This window comes from Spermophilus citellus (genome assembly GCF_964194105.1).
Source record: "Spermophilus citellus genome assembly, chromosome: 3".
In the NCBI taxonomy this organism is placed as follows: domain Eukaryota; kingdom Metazoa; phylum Chordata; class Mammalia; order Rodentia; family Sciuridae; genus Spermophilus; species Spermophilus citellus.
In genome coordinates this window covers 127,943,161-127,958,788 of record NC_138184.1, presented here as the reverse complement: position 1 = coordinate 127,958,788, position 15,628 = coordinate 127,943,161, and the positions used below count along the sequence as shown (strand labels likewise).

At 38.7% G+C, this 15,628-nt stretch overlaps 2 pseudogenes across 2 annotated transcripts; both read left to right on the top strand.

The window, feature by feature from the left end:
- Window positions 1-10,351: 10,351 nt before the first annotated feature.
- LOC308645415 (magnesium transporter NIPA2-like) lies at window positions 10,352-11,820 on the top strand (annotated as a pseudogene). The gene is made up of 2 exons: window positions 10,352-10,690; window positions 10,953-11,820. The product of its transcript is annotated as a magnesium transporter NIPA2-like (transcript).
- A 504-nt stretch (window positions 11,821-12,324) lies between these two features.
- Window positions 12,325-13,256, top strand: LOC308643431 (small nuclear ribonucleoprotein E-like; annotated as a pseudogene). The gene is made up of 2 exons: window positions 12,325-12,356; window positions 12,976-13,256. The product of its transcript is annotated as a small nuclear ribonucleoprotein E-like (transcript).
- The last annotated feature ends 2,372 nt before the right edge of the window (window positions 13,257-15,628 follow it).

Here is a 15,628-nt window from a genome sequence, read left to right as displayed (position 1 = left end):
TAATCAAAAGGGATAAAGAGGGACACTACATACTGCTCAAGGGAACCATACACCAACAAGACATAACCATCATAAATATATATGCCCCAAACAATGGTGCAGATATGTTCATCAAGCAAACTCTTCTCAAGTTCAAGAGTCTAATAGACCACCATACAATAATCATGGGAGACTTCAACACACCTCTCTCACCACTGGACAGATCTTCCAAACAAAAGTTGAATAAGGAAACTATAGAACTCAACAACACAATTAATAACCTAGATTTAACTGACATATATAGAATATACCACCGAACATCAAGCAGTTACACTTTTTTTCTCAGCAGCACATGGATCCTTCTCAAAAAATAGATCATATATTATGTCACAGGGCAACTCTTAGACAATATAAAGGAGTAGAGATAATACTATGCATCTTATCTGATCATAATGGAATGAAACTGAAAATCAACGATAAAAGAAGGAAGGAAAAATCATGCATCACTTGGAGAATGAACAATAGGTTACTGAATGATCAATGGGTTATAGAAGACATCAAGGAGGAAATTAAAAATTCTTAGAGATAAATGAAAACACAGACACAACATATCGGAATCTATGGGACACATTGAAAGCAGTTCTAAGAGGAAAATTCATTGCTTGGAGTTCATTCCTTAAAAAAAGAAAAAACCAACAAATAAATGATCTCATACTTCATCTCAAAATCCTAGAAAAAGAAGAGCAAAACAACAGCAAAAGAAGTAGAAGGCAAGAAATAATTAAAATCAGAGCTGAAATTAATGAAATCGAAACAAAAGAAACAATTGAAAAAATTGACAAAACTAAAAGTTGGTTCTTTGAAAAAATAAATAAAATCGACAGATCCTTAGCCATGCTAATGAAGAGAAGAAGAGAGAGAACTCAAATTACTAGCATACGGGATGAAAAAGGCAATATCACAACAGACACTTCAGAAATACAGAAGATAATCAGAAATTATTTTGAATCCTTATACTCCAATAAAATAGAAGATAGTGAAGGCATCGATAAATTTCTTAAGTCATATGATCTGCCCAGATTGAGTCAGGAGGATATAGACAACCTAAACAGACCAATATCAATCGAGGAAATAGAAGAAACCATCAAAAGACTACCAACTAAGAAAAGCCCAGGACCGGATGGGTATACAGCAGAGTTTTACAAAACCTTTAAAGAGGAACTAATACCAATACTTTTCAAGTTATTTCAGGAAATAGAAAAAGAGGGAGCTCTGCCAAATTCATTCTATGAGGCCAACATCACCCTGATTCCGAAACCAGACAAAGACACCTCAAAAAAGGAAAACTACAGACCAATATCTCTAATGAACCTAGTGCAAAAATCCTCAATAAAATTCTGGCGAATCGGATACAAAAACATATCAAAAAAATTGTGCACCATGATCAAGTAGGATTCATCCCTGGGATGCAAAGCTGGTTCAATATACGGAAATCAATAAATGTTATTCACCACATCAATAGACTTAAAGATAAGAACCATATGATCATCTCGATAGATGCAGAAAAAGCATTCGACAAAGTACAGCATCCCTTTATGTTCAAAACTCTAGAAAAACTAGGGATAACAGGAACATATCTCAATATTGTAAAAGCAATCTATGCTAAGCCTCAGGCTAGCATCATTCTGAATGGAGAAAAATTGAAGGCATTCCCTCTAAAATCTGGAACAAGACAGGGATGCCCTCTCTCACCACTTCTGTTCAACATAGTTCTCGAAACACTGGCCAGAGCAATTAGACAGATGAAAGAAATTAAAGGCATAAAAATAGGAAAAGGAGAACTTAAATTATCACTATTTGCAGATGACATGATTCTATACCTAGCAGACTCAAAAGGGTTTACAAAGAAACTATTAGAGCTAATAAATGAATTCAGCAAAGTGGCAGGATATAAAATCAACACGCATAAATCAAAGGTATTCCTGTATATCAGTGACAAATCCTCTGAAATGGAAATGAGGACAACCACTCCATTCACAATATCCTCAAAAAAAAATGGGGCTGGGGACGTGGCTCAAGCGGTAGAGCGCTCGCCTGGCATGCGTGCGGCCCGGGTTTGATCCTCAGCACCACATACAAACAAAGATGTTGTGTCTGCCAATAACTAAAAAAATAAATATTAAAAATTCTCTCTCTCTTTCTCTCTCTCTCTCTGTCTCTCTCCCTCTCTCTTTAAAAAAAAATACTTGGGAATCAACCTAACAAAAGAGGTGAAAGACTTATACAATGAAAACTACAGAACCCTAAAGAGAGAAGTAGATGAAGATCTTAGAAGATGGAAAAATATACCCTGTTCATGGATAGGCAGAACTAACATCATCAAAATGGCGATATTACTAAAAGTTCTCTATAGGTTTAATGCAATGCCAATCAAATCCCAATGGCATTTCTTGTAGAAATAGATAAAGCAATTATGAAATTCATATGGAAAAATAAAAGACCCAGAATAGCAAAAACAACTCTAAGCAGGAAGTGTGAAGCAGGCGGTATAGTGATACCAGACCTCAAACTATAGTACAGAGCAATAGTAACAAAACCAGCATGGTACTGGTACCAAAACAGGTGGGTGGACCAATGGTACAGAATAGAGGACACAGAAACCAATCCACAAAACTACAACTATCTTATATTTGATAAAGGGGCTAAAAGCATGAAATGGAGGAAGGATAGCATCTTCAACAAATGGTGCTGGGAAAACTGGAAATCCATATGCAACAAAATGAAACTGAATCCCTTTCTCTCGCCATGCACAAAAGTTAACTCAAAATGGATCAAGGAGCTTGATATCAAATCAGAGACAAGGCGTCTGATACAAGAAAAAGTTGGCTCTGATCTACATACTGTGGGGTCGGGCTCCAAATTCCTCAATAGGACACCCATAGCACAAGAGTTAATAACTAGAATCAACAAATGGGACTTACTCAAACTAAAAAGTTTTTTCTCAGCAAAAGAAACAATAAGAGAGGTAAATAGGGAGCCTACATCCTGGGAACAAATCTTTACTCCTCACACTTCAGATAGAGCCCTAATATCCAGAGTATACAAAGAACTCAAAAAATTAAATGATAAGAAAATGAATAACCCAATCAACAAATGGGCCAAGGACCTGAACAGACACTTCTCAGAGGAGGACATACAATCAATCAATAAGTACATGAAAAAATGCTCACCATCTCTAGCAGTCAGAGAAATGCAAATCAAAACCACTCTAAGATACCATCTCACTCCAGTAAGATTGGCAGCCATTATGAAGTCAAATAACAACAAGTGCTCACGAGGATGTGGGGAAAAGGGTACACTTGTACATTGCTGGTGGGACTGCAAATTGGTGCAGCCAATTTGGAAAGCAGTATGGAGATTTCTTGGAAAGCTGGGAATGGAACCACCATTTGACCCAGCTATTCCCCTTCTCGGTCTATTCCCTAAAGACCTAAAAAAAGCATGCTACAGGGACACTGCTACATCGATGTTCATAGCAGCACAATTCACAATAGCTAGACTGTGGAACCAACCTAGGTGCCCTTCAATAGACGAATGGATAAAAAAATGTGGGATTTATACACAATGGAGTACTACTCTGCATTAAAAAATGACAAAAATCATAGAATTTGCAGGGAAATGGATGGCATTAGAACAGATTATGCTAACTGAAGCTAGTCAATCCCTAAAAAACAAATGCCAAATGTTTTCTTTGATATAAGGAGAGTAACTAAGAACAGAGTTGGGAGGAAGAGCATGAGAAGAAGATTAACATTAAACAGGGGTGAGAGTTGGGAGGGAAAAGGAAAGAGAAGGGAAATTGCATGGAAATGGAAGGAGACCCTCATGGTTATACAAAATTTCATACAAGAGGAAGTGAGGGGAAAGGGGGAAAAAAACAAGGGGGAGAAATGAATTATAGTACATGGGGTAGAGAGAGAAGATGGGAGGGGAGGGGATGGGGGATAGTAGAGGATAGGAAAGGCAGCAGAATACAACAGACACTAGTACAGCAATATGTAAAACAGTGGATGTGTAACTGATGTGAAGCTGCAATTTGTATATGGGGTGAAAATGGGAGTTCATAACCCACTTGAATCAAAGTGTGAAATATGATATGTCAAGAACTATGTAATATTTTGAACAACCAACAATAAAAATTAAAGGAAAAAAAATAAAAAATGGAAATATTATTAAGTTGTTGAATATGGTAAATTATTGAATTTTAAGAGAAAAGAAAAATTGGGGGTTTGGGTGTGGCTCAGTGGTAGAGCACTCTCTTAGAATGTACAAGGTGCTGGGTTTGATCCCCTGCATTACAAAAGAAAAAAATTATTTTGAAGAAGAAAATGCAATTTATGTATAAAAAGCAACATAAAATCAGGCTAACCACAGGCTTCTCAATATTCAAGTGAAAAAACAATTGAGCAATTATCTGGGGCAATTAAATAATCACTCTAAAATGTTAATCCAGTAAAGCTGTTATTAAGTATAAAGGCAGTAATAAGAACTCTTAAAAATCTCAATCAATGTAGAACCAACCAATGAATACTTTCTTTAAATAAGAAATCCAGTGAAGCAGTTCAGTGGAACCAGAGGTATGAAGAGGCAAAGGTGGATGAGTAGGACCATGCTCAGGAGGTTGGAGGTTGGAAGTCAGAACCAGCCCAGCAACATCTAGAGAGTTCTGAGGAAAGAAAAGCATGACCCAGGAATTTTCTACACTACCAACATTTCTTTGGGAGTGGTGACAAATGCTTATAATCCTAGCCACTCAGGAAGCTGAGGCAGGAGGATTGCAAGTTTGAGGCCAACCTGGTCAACTTGGAGAGACCTTGTCTCAAAATTACAAAAAAAAAAAAAAAAAAAAAAAAAGGCTGGGGATGTAACTCAGTGGTAGATTGGGTTCAATTGCCAATACCACCTAAAAAAGAAAGAACAAAAACTCATAGACAGACTTTCTCAAGTACAAATCTCAGAGAAGGAATTGTCCATGAGCCTTTCTTGAAAAAAAAATGTGACAGTGGAATCCAGCCAACAGAGGATGAATAAAGATGCAGAATGTGGAAATGGTTCCTTGTTTTCTCATGACTCCTAACCTTTTTGTGTATTTTAAAACACCTTTAAGGAATCTGAATTCTCTCTTCTGGTTTAAAAAAAAAAAATTGACCGGAGCCTTAACATTTAATTTTTTCAATTCCAGCTTAAAAAAATAAATTTTAAGTAAATTCAAGTGAATAATTAAAATTAAAGTACATTTAGGATTATTTATATCTATTTGTCAACCATCCATCCATTTATTGCTATGCTCTATCAGTTGTTTACCTATCTACCCTCTAGCTTCTAGAAGAATTTATGCAGCATTTCCATGTTTGTATCTGTATTCCTCCAACCTTCCTTCTGTAAATATGTATGTATACAGTAACAGATATTAGAATTATGGTGATGATTGCTGTATATTAGTCAGCTTAGCCTGCTATAATAAAAAAAACACAGATAGTACTGTTTAAGCAATAGACATTTATTACTCACAGCTCTGGAGGCTGGATATCCAGGATTAAGAGATCAGCAGATTCAGCTCCTGTAGATGACTCTTCTTGGCTTGCAGATGGACACCTCATGAGGTATTCTCAAATGGTGGAAAACACAATAGCACAATTTCACTGGTGTCTCCTCCTATAGGATACTAATTTTATTGGGTCATGGCTCCACCCTGTGACCTCATTTAACCTTATCACCTCTTCAAAGGCCCTCCCTCCAGTTAGGGTCACATGAGGAGTTGGAGCTTCAATACAATTTTAGGGGATGTAAACATCAACTCCATAATATATTAAATTGTAAATTGTGTTTTCCATATTTCTTGGCTATTTTAATAAATCTTAAAAGTTTTATAGAAGTAAAAGTCATTATTCTAACATATATAGTTGGTGTTATAGATTTTACTAGAATAACCAGTGTCATCTCTATAGCTTTTTTTACATGACTAATAAGAACCTCCATTTATCCATATAACTCTTCCACTAACTCAATGTTGGCAAGGAAACTGAGGTTATAGAAACTCTGGTGTCATAACTAGCGAGCTCCAGAGTCCAAATCCATGTCTGTATTTTTCAGCATCTTTTTTTTTTACATGTGTGTCTGTGTGATAAAAGAGCCAACATTTTGAGGTGAATCATAATCATTTGCCCTTTATGTGTTTATAAATTCAATAACAAAGGCCAAGCTCTCACACAATAAAAATCAATTTACTTCTGTGTTTGGGGAGAAATGAAACAGCTTGCCGCCTGTGAATAATGACAGTTACAGGAGGAGATCTTTGCTGTGCTGCTGTAGCATCTGTGACTGCAGAGATCAAGGTCTTTGGAGGTGTGCTGGTCAATTCTGCTGCCTGGCCTCATACAATCCAGGAGATCTCTGTGCTGGCTGACTCACCTCTTGGCTCTTTTGAGGCCAGAGTGGCTTTAAGAGTTATCAGTCGTCCTTAGACACATCCCTTCTTGAGGCTGGGCCTACTCCATCTGTTCCTGTCACACATTCTGATCTGTTGGATACTGTTACGATTTGGATATGAAGTGTGTCCTCAAATCTCACATGTGAGAAAATGCAAAAATTAGAGGAGAAATGATTGGGTTATAGCCTTAACATAATCAGTAAATTAATACCTGATAGGATTAACTGAGTGATAACTCAGGCAGGTGGGGTGTGGCTGGAGGAAGTGTTTTATTTGGGGATTCTCTAGGGGTATATATTTTGTATCTGGAGAGTGGAGTCTCTATCTGCTTTCTGATCACCATGATGTAAGCTGCTTCCTTCTGCCACCTTCTCCCACCATGATTTTCAGCTTCAACTTGAGCTCTGAGGAATGGAGTCACCCTTCTATGGACTAAGGCCTCTGAAACCATGAGCGCTCAAATAAACTTTTCCTCCTCTACAATTGTTCTGTTCAGATCTTTCAGTCACAGCAGCACAATAGCTGACTAAAACAGATACTTCTGAGGTTTGGGTGCCTGGGAGGACACTCAGAAGATGACAACTCATTCTCTCCATTTTTGGGTGACAAGTCTTCTTTCTGAACCCTTCAGATCAGTATCTAACTTCTAACTTCTCCCCAGGTCTCCTTTAGCTGAATCTGAGGGCTTCTTTCTAAGAACAGCTTGTTCTCCTGAATAGACCAGTTCTTCATCAGATACAATACAATCACCCAGCGTTATAGTCTGACAGATGCAAAGCTGCTTCTTTCTCATACTTGTTTTTATCTGCTTTTCTATGCTTAGCTCTACTTGTGTGGATACACCAGGCTGCCCTTTGAAATTTCCATTTCCTGGATAGGATAGAGCGCAGGATGGGGGCTTCCTGAGCCATAAATCCTTGTGCATTCATTCCAGGGGTCAGTACTTCAGGCTGGTGGACTGATTTGTTGGGGCTGGAAACAAGCAGTCTTTTCATAGACACCATGGTTTTTTAACATGGGCCTTCCCTCACTGGGCCACTGAAGGCATTGATATCCTTCCTCACCATTAGTTATGTTCTTAATTCTGTTCAAATGTCTTTTTTTTCCCCCTAAGGAGTTCTGGTCTTTAAAACAACATGTTCATTGTACATGAAGACAGTTAAAAAAGGGAATTTAGATTTGTAGTAGACCTTCACCATTTGTGATGTTAAGCCTTGTTTTTCAGGCTACTCCCCATTGTTTTTGGGGAGAAATCTGAAAAACAAAGTGGGTACATCAACCATGGGGAGAAACCCTCAGTAGATCTAAATGCTATTTGTTTTATTATATCTATTTTATTAAATGTAAAACTTCCCAAGATTCCTAAGAACTTTTGATTTTTCTCTAAAATCTATAGAATATATTGAGTTTTTGTGAATTTGGAAAGGAAGTCTCCCCTTTCTACTTGACTCAAAAGAATGAGAAATTTCCCAGCCCTCCCTAACTGAAATCCATTTGCTTTATCTAATTATTTCAGCTGTGGTTTTCTAGAAATATGCAAACCACCAGAGTAAGAATTATTAAATGAGAATGTCCCTTAAGCAATTAAGGGAACAACACGAGAGAAGAGCAAGCTGCATGCCTGAGGAGACACAACATGCTTTCCCATGATAACAGGGACAAGGACATCAGATGACTCCTCCAGTGTCTTGTTTTGATGAAAAGGCAATATTCTTGAATCTAACTTGTTGTCTTCTACTTTTGACCTCTTATTTTTCTTTCTTTCTAAGACTTGTCCTTAAACAAAGCAGATAATAAAACAACATATGATGCAAATGGCAGTAAAAATTCAAGATGTAGAACTGAATTCCTCCACCACAGTGAACAAGGTTCATGATTTAAATGGTGCCTGGGCAGCTCCAGAAGCAGGACTTCCGGAGAAAGGGCTTGTCATTGTCAGCCCCACCTAGGCTCTTGGGGAGTCTCTCTGCACCTAGGTGGGATGTCCATAGCAGAAGAGGAATGCCAGAAAGGCTTGAGTTGAGAGGACAGGGGAGAGACCAGTCTGTGTGGACAGGTTTGGAGTTTGCCAGGAAGAGAGGGAACCAACAAGGATTAGGGCAGTGATGGACCATGCTGATGGACTTGGAGAGGATGGACTATGGACAGAGAGTATTAGAAAGAAGCAAATGCAGAAAAGTGAGTAGAGACCAGTTCTATTGAGGGAGTAAGAGAGGGGCCAGGGAAGAAGGAGCCCTGAGGAAGCTTAGACAGAAAATCAAGGGAGAGAACAGGCCATGTGGATAGGACAGGGATGATTCAGCAGAGTTGATAGGAGGGACTCCCTGTCTGAAGGGTTGGGTGGTGGGAGGATAGGGAGCTTCCCAGAGATTGATGGAGCACGGGGACCAGCACAGACCCCCTAGAATCATGAAGGTTGGAGGGAGAGATAGAGGGCTTAGTGAAGGATCTTTTAAGTGATAGTTGAGCAGAGAGAATGAGCCACATAAACTTGTTGGGGAAAGGCAGGGTTAGAGAGGGTCAAGAAGAGAGGGCAGTCTATGCTGAAGGAGTTGAGGAAGGAAAAACCCCAGGGGAGATTGGAGATGAGAGAGAGGGAGAGGCCAGATGGCATTTAAGGGGTGTGCATTGGAGGGAGGACATGTTATCTAAGGCAGAGAATATTGAGCTCAGAGGTAACAGCCCAGGTCATGCAGACACTTGGGGGACAGGGAGAAAGGGGCATCCCTTGGCCAAGATAAGAGACCAGGCCATGTTGGGGTGTGTGTGGTGAGTACAGGTCCACTGGCATAGTGATGGGGCACAGAGAAGGGGTGTCTCAGGAGATGCTTTGCTGGGAAGTGAATAGAGACTGGGCCATGTGAACAGGCTTGATGCTTGAGGGTCTGAGAAGAGGGTGCATTCCAAGGAGACTGACAGATGGGTGGGCAGAGACCAAGCCTTTTGTTAGGGTGGGAGGCAGGAAAGGTGGAGTGTTATGGAGGATGCTTGTGCTAGAGTGAGTAGAAAGACAACCCATGGATAGGTTGGGGTATCAAGGGAAGAGGAAGTGGGTTGGCAGAAGGTGCTGAGCAAAAAAGTAGGCAGAATGCCATTACCCTGAATGCAGGGTAGTGATAGCTCTTTGAGTTCCTGCTTTTGGGAACATACCCAGAAGTGGCATGGCTGGATCCCATAGTTATTCTACTTTAAAATTTTTAACAGTAACTACCTTACTGTTTTCCACCATGACTGTGTTACAGGGCGTGGTCCTGGTGGGAAACTGAGGAAGTCACAGCAATCCTTTCTCACTGGTTCTTGTGATTATGCCAGAAAGATTTCAGACATGCTGCTCAGAGTAGCAGGCATGAATTTATTAGATGGGATAGGAAAAGGGAAAAGGGGACATTCTTAAGGGAGAGAATGGGTCTTTTCAGAGAAGAGAAGAATGGCATACCCCAACTGCCCAATCGTTTCATTGGGGGACCCAGGGAAGTTTCCAGAGAGTCCTGCCCATGTCCACCTTTTGACTTTTGACTGACCACATAGGAACTGAATGGACTACCCCCAAGACAGGATGGTGTGGTGCTTATAGAGTTGGAGTTATAAGGAAATTTAGTCCCTCTGTTTCGGTCTCAATTTCCTGTCTATTTAATTGGTTTATCACCCTTTGAATAGTCCTCAGTAAGCTTTCTTTGTGAAGGTTTTAATGTTTTGGTTGCCTGGATGATTGGGGGTTGTGATAGTTTTGGTAATAAGGGAGGTCCAGCCCAGCTGGTAGTGTGTGACATGATCTTGAAATAATAGTTTTCCTGACTCAGTGGCGCCCACGTTCTCCTTGGCCGTGGCCTTGGTCCCGGCCGCAGTGGGGCTAGAGATCGTCCTGGGCTGGAACAGAAAGTTAAAAACTTTAAATGGAAATAAAGGGTAGTATTTACAAGAAAATGAGAATGAATAAATCATCCCTGGTTTTCAAAGGAGAGACCATATTAAACTTACCTATGTGAAGATGGCATCCCCCTGCCTTCAGTGCCAGCAGTTTCTCTGTTCTGTGATCAATGTGATTCACAGGAGCTTCTTAAGTAACAAACAAAATGAGCCCAGGGCGTGGAAAATATGATTTCTATATTGGTTTGGCATTGGCTATGACCTCCAGCATTTTCATAGGAGGGAGTTTCATTTTGAAAAAAAAAAAAGGCCTTCTTCGACTTGCCAGAAAAGGACCCATGAGAGCAGGTCAAGGTGGCCATGCATATCTTAAAGAATGGTTGTGGTGGGCTGGGGATGTGGCTCAAGCGGTAGCGCGCTCGCCTGGCATGCGTGCGGCCCGGGTTCAATCCTCAGCACCACATACCAACAAAGATGTTGTGTCCGCCGAGAACTAAAAAATAAATATTAAAATTCTCTCTCTCTCTCTCTCTCCTCTCTCACTCTCTCTTTAAAAAAAAAAAAAAAAAAAAAAAAGAATGGTTGTGGTGGGCTGGACTACTGTCAATGGGGGCAGGCAAGGTGGCCAACTTCGCTGCATATGCCTTTGCACCAGCCACGCTAGTGACTCCACTGGGAGCTCTCAGTATCCTCGTAAGTGCCATTCTTTCTTCATACTTTCTAAATGAAAGACTTAATCTTCATGGGAAAATTGGATGTTTGCTAAGCATTCTAGGATCTACAGTTATGGTCATCCATGCGCCAAAGGAAGAGGAGATTAAGAGACGTTAATTGAAATGTCACACAAGTTAGGTGATCCAGGTTTTGTGGTATTTGCAACAATTGTGGTCATCGTGTCCTTGATATTAATCTTTGTGGTGGGACCTCGCCACAGACAGACAAATATTCTTGTGTACATAACAATCTGCTCTGTGATCGGGGCGTTTTCAGTGTCCTGTGCAAAGGGCATGGGCATCACCATCAAAGAACTGTTAGCTGTAAAGCCTGGGCTTCGGCATCCCCTGGCCTGGATTCTGCTGCTGAGCCTCGTCATCTGTGTGAGCACACAGATCGATTACCTAAACTGGGCCCTGGACATATTCAACACTTCCCTTGTAACACCAATATATTACGTTTTCTTTACAACCTCAGTTTTAACTTGTTCAGCTATTCTTTTTAAGGAGTGGCAAGATATGCCTGCTGATGATATCACTGGGACTCTGAGTGGCTTCTTCACAATCATGTGGGGATATTCTTGTTGCATGCCTTTAAAGATGTCAGCTTTAGTCTAGCAAGTCTGCCTGTGTCTTTTCGAAAAGATGATAAAGCAATGAATGGCAATCTCCCTACTATGTATTAATAATGAAGAAAGCTTATCCCGTGGAATTGAACAACACAGTGGTGAGAATATCTCACAGAGAAATGGAAATCTGACAGGTTTTTAGGATGTGATTTAAAGGTTAATCCACAATTATGTTATAGTGATTTTGAATATCAGAATCTGTCTGAAAAAGAATTGTCCTCAAATAATGTTATCTAAAGATAATCTTTTTAAAGTTTTCACTAATTTGGACCAAGAAGTTACTTTTCTTATATTTAAACAATGGTAACTCACTAAAAAGGGCCTCAGTATGTGGCCAGTTTCTATTAACATTGTATTATTGTACAGGTATTTTACATTTTGATTCTTTCTTCAAAATCTAAATGCACTAATGACAAGTTTTAAGTCTATAAAAATGCTTTATTTTCTCATTATTGATGAAAGTCTTAAATGTACATTTGTCATTCCCATTCCCATCAATCCCTGATCATATAAGCCTTTTTGATTGTAAACAAGAACAAAACTATCCCAATACATTATCCTCTGATTTATCTTACCTATAAAAGTGGCTCCTGTTTGGATGAATTATTTTGATGTTGAAATGTTAAAGGGAATCCTAAGTTACTAAATGAAGGAAACTCACAGACCAAAAAAAAAATGGTAAGAATCATGCCAAGGAATTATTTCTTAGACTATGACTTGTCACCACACATGTGGTTTACTGTGTGCATTTGATGGTATTCTTAGAACCCTATTAAACCAGCACATCGTGCATCCGCTGGGCTGGGCTCTGCTTTGTACCTTGGCTGGATTTATTCTTCAGTTACTTGAATTCCATGGGAACCTTTATGACCATTTTATATCAGCTCTTATACTTTTCAGTCTATTTTCATAATACATTAATTGTTATTTAGACCTTTTAATAAATGGGAAATAAAATCAGAAGAAAAGAGTGATTTCTTAAATTTAGCTCATAATAAAGAGACAAGTTGAAACAAACAAACAAAAAAGAAATAATAGTTTTCCTTAAGGGGATGTCAGTATGGCTAGGGGAGGTTTTGACATAACAGGTCCTTCACTTCCAGGTACTTGCCTGTTGGTAGGCTTCCTGTGGTTTTCAGTTATCTTTCATTGTCCTTTTCCTGCTACCCATTCATGACTGACTAGCTCTTTACCAGTTGCACCATTTTATATTCCCTCTAGCAGTGCATAAGAGTTAACGTTTTTTAGCTTTCTGAGGTAACTTGCTGGTTGGTGTGTGGTCTTGGTGAAAATCTAGCAAGGTGTACTGTGGCCAGGGCTAGAAAGTGCAGAAGGTGATGGTGCAGCCCAGCTGCAAAACCTCATCTTCAGATACTTACGAAATAGATCCTGGATTCAGGTGTGGCTCCATGAGCAAGTGAATATGAGGATAGAAGGCTGTATTATTGGTTTTGATGAAAATGTGAAACTTGTATTAGATGATACAGGAGAGAGTCATTCTAAAAGTCAAGAAAACAACTGAGTTGGATGATGTTAAAAGGAGATAATGTTACTTTGCCACAAAATGTCTCTAATTAGAATGATCAATGAAGTGAGAAATTACAGAGAAAGCTAAGCTAGGCTTTTTTTTTAATGAATCCTTTGCTGAGAGTATAGTTTTAAAACACATGTTCATATTGTTTTGCTTCCCCATATGTTATTACCAGATGTCAATAAATCTGATAGAACTCTTTTTTTAAATTAAAAATTTTATTAAAAATTCTCCACATACTAACTGGCACTTAGGTTCTCTGATTTTTTGGTGGTAGTCATTCTAATTGGTGTGGGGTGATATATCATTTTGGTTTTTGCATTTCCCTAATAATTAGTGATGTTGAGCACCTTTTTATGTGCTTTGGAAGGACACGGGGGAGAGTTTTGGGAAGGCTTTTTGGAGGAGGTGGCATTTAAACTGATGATGAAAAAGGAGACAAAATACAAATTACTAATATTAGGTTAGAGGATATGGATACAGATGCTGAAGAGATAATAAGAAGAATAAGAAGAATACTACATGTAAGTCTATGTGTAAATTTGACAACTTACATGGAACTTATTCCCTGAAAAGCACAAAGTACCCCAGCTCACTCTGAAGTAGATAATTTGAATAGCCCATTACTATCAAGAAAATTGAACTTGTAATTAAACATAAAAGCTCTCCAAATGGAAATCTTCAGGCCCAGATGGTTTCATTGGAGAATTCTATCAAGTATTTAAGGAACTGAAACCAATTTTACAGTCTCTTATGTTACACCTCCCTGATTTTGTACCCCTAGGTGACCTAACTGAATTTCTACACTGCTTTAATCTTACTTATCTTTGAGAACAGGAAGCCTGAAGGCCAAAAGTTCTCCTTCAAGAGGGGTAGCTGAAACTGATTGGATCTAAGATGGCTGCCAGAGTGACCACTGGACAACTTCATTATAACCCCATCTGCAATAGCTAACAATCGCCATGATGATGAATAAAAGGAAACATAAAAGGAGCAAAAGGAAGAGACATTCAAGTTCCTGGAAAATCTTCATTTATTCCCAGAAAAGACATGAATATTCTCCCCCTTTATTAGCCTACCCTTTCTCCTCATTTCTCTTCCCCTATATCTATATCTCCCCAAACTCCTATGGGCCAAGAAACTGATCTGTGAGCCTTTCTTCCTACTTCTATTCTTGGTCAAGAATAAACTTTACTTCATTGCTGAACTGGCATGCATTCATGTTATTAGATGCATAATTCCAAGAGGGAAAAATACTTTGGGGTCAAAATTGGTAACACATCCAGAAGTTAGAGGGATAGCCCCTGATACCCAAACCCGACAAACATAATATGGAAAAAAGAAAATGTATGACTAGTTCCTTTTGTTATCTTAGACATGAAAATTCTTAATGAAATATTTGCAAGTGGAATTCTGTAATGTATAAAGAGAATTGTGAACTGTGGCCAAGTAAGGATTATTCCAGGAATTCAAGGCTAATTCAGTGTTTGAAAATTAATCCATATAATCCACCATATTAGCAGGTTAATGAAGAAAAGTCAGACGATAATATTAATTGATGTATGGAATATATTTGACCAAATGTAATACTACTTAATAATAAAACCCCATAGGAAACAAAAATGTAATACGTGTGTGTGTGTGTGTTCACATACATGCATTTCTTTCTCAACTTGATAAGTAGTATCTACCAAAACCAACCCCAAACAGAAACATACATATGGCTACCATCACATTGATTGGTGAAAGACTGTTTTTTCCTGCTATCTGGAGCAATGTAAACTTGGAATTTCTAACCACTTCAATAAAGGAAGAAAAGGAGACTAAAGGTACATGGAGAAGAAAGGAAGACACAGCTGTCCCTATTTGCTGATAACACTATTTTATCTACTAAGAATCTCAAGGACACTACAAAAAAAAATCTCCTTGAATGAATAAATAGTTCAGCAAGGTCATGGCACACAAGAACAATGTACAAAAGTCAACTGTATTTTTATGTACTATTAGTGAACCCATGAAGACTGAAATTAAAAATACAATACCATTTAAAATCTCAAAGAAAGGAGGGAGAAATTCTTAGATAAAAATCTAACAGAACATGTACAAGTCTTTATGTAGAAAACTCCAATGAAAGAAATCAGCAGATCAAAATAAATGGGAAGGTATACCATGTTCATGGGTCAGAAAAGGAGACACTATGAACTGAAGTTCTCCAAGGAAGCTTCATCTGTATTTGAGAGCCTGCTAACTAATCTTGGCTGACTAAACCATTGTGATCATGGTGATTGTGGAGAGATGGATTGTGAAGAGATTGCACATTGCAGATTAAGATCCAAAGTTTAACTTGGGCTATCTTTAGTTTCTTTTTAAAAAGAATTTAACATTTATTTTATTTATTTGTTTTTATGTGGTGCTGAGG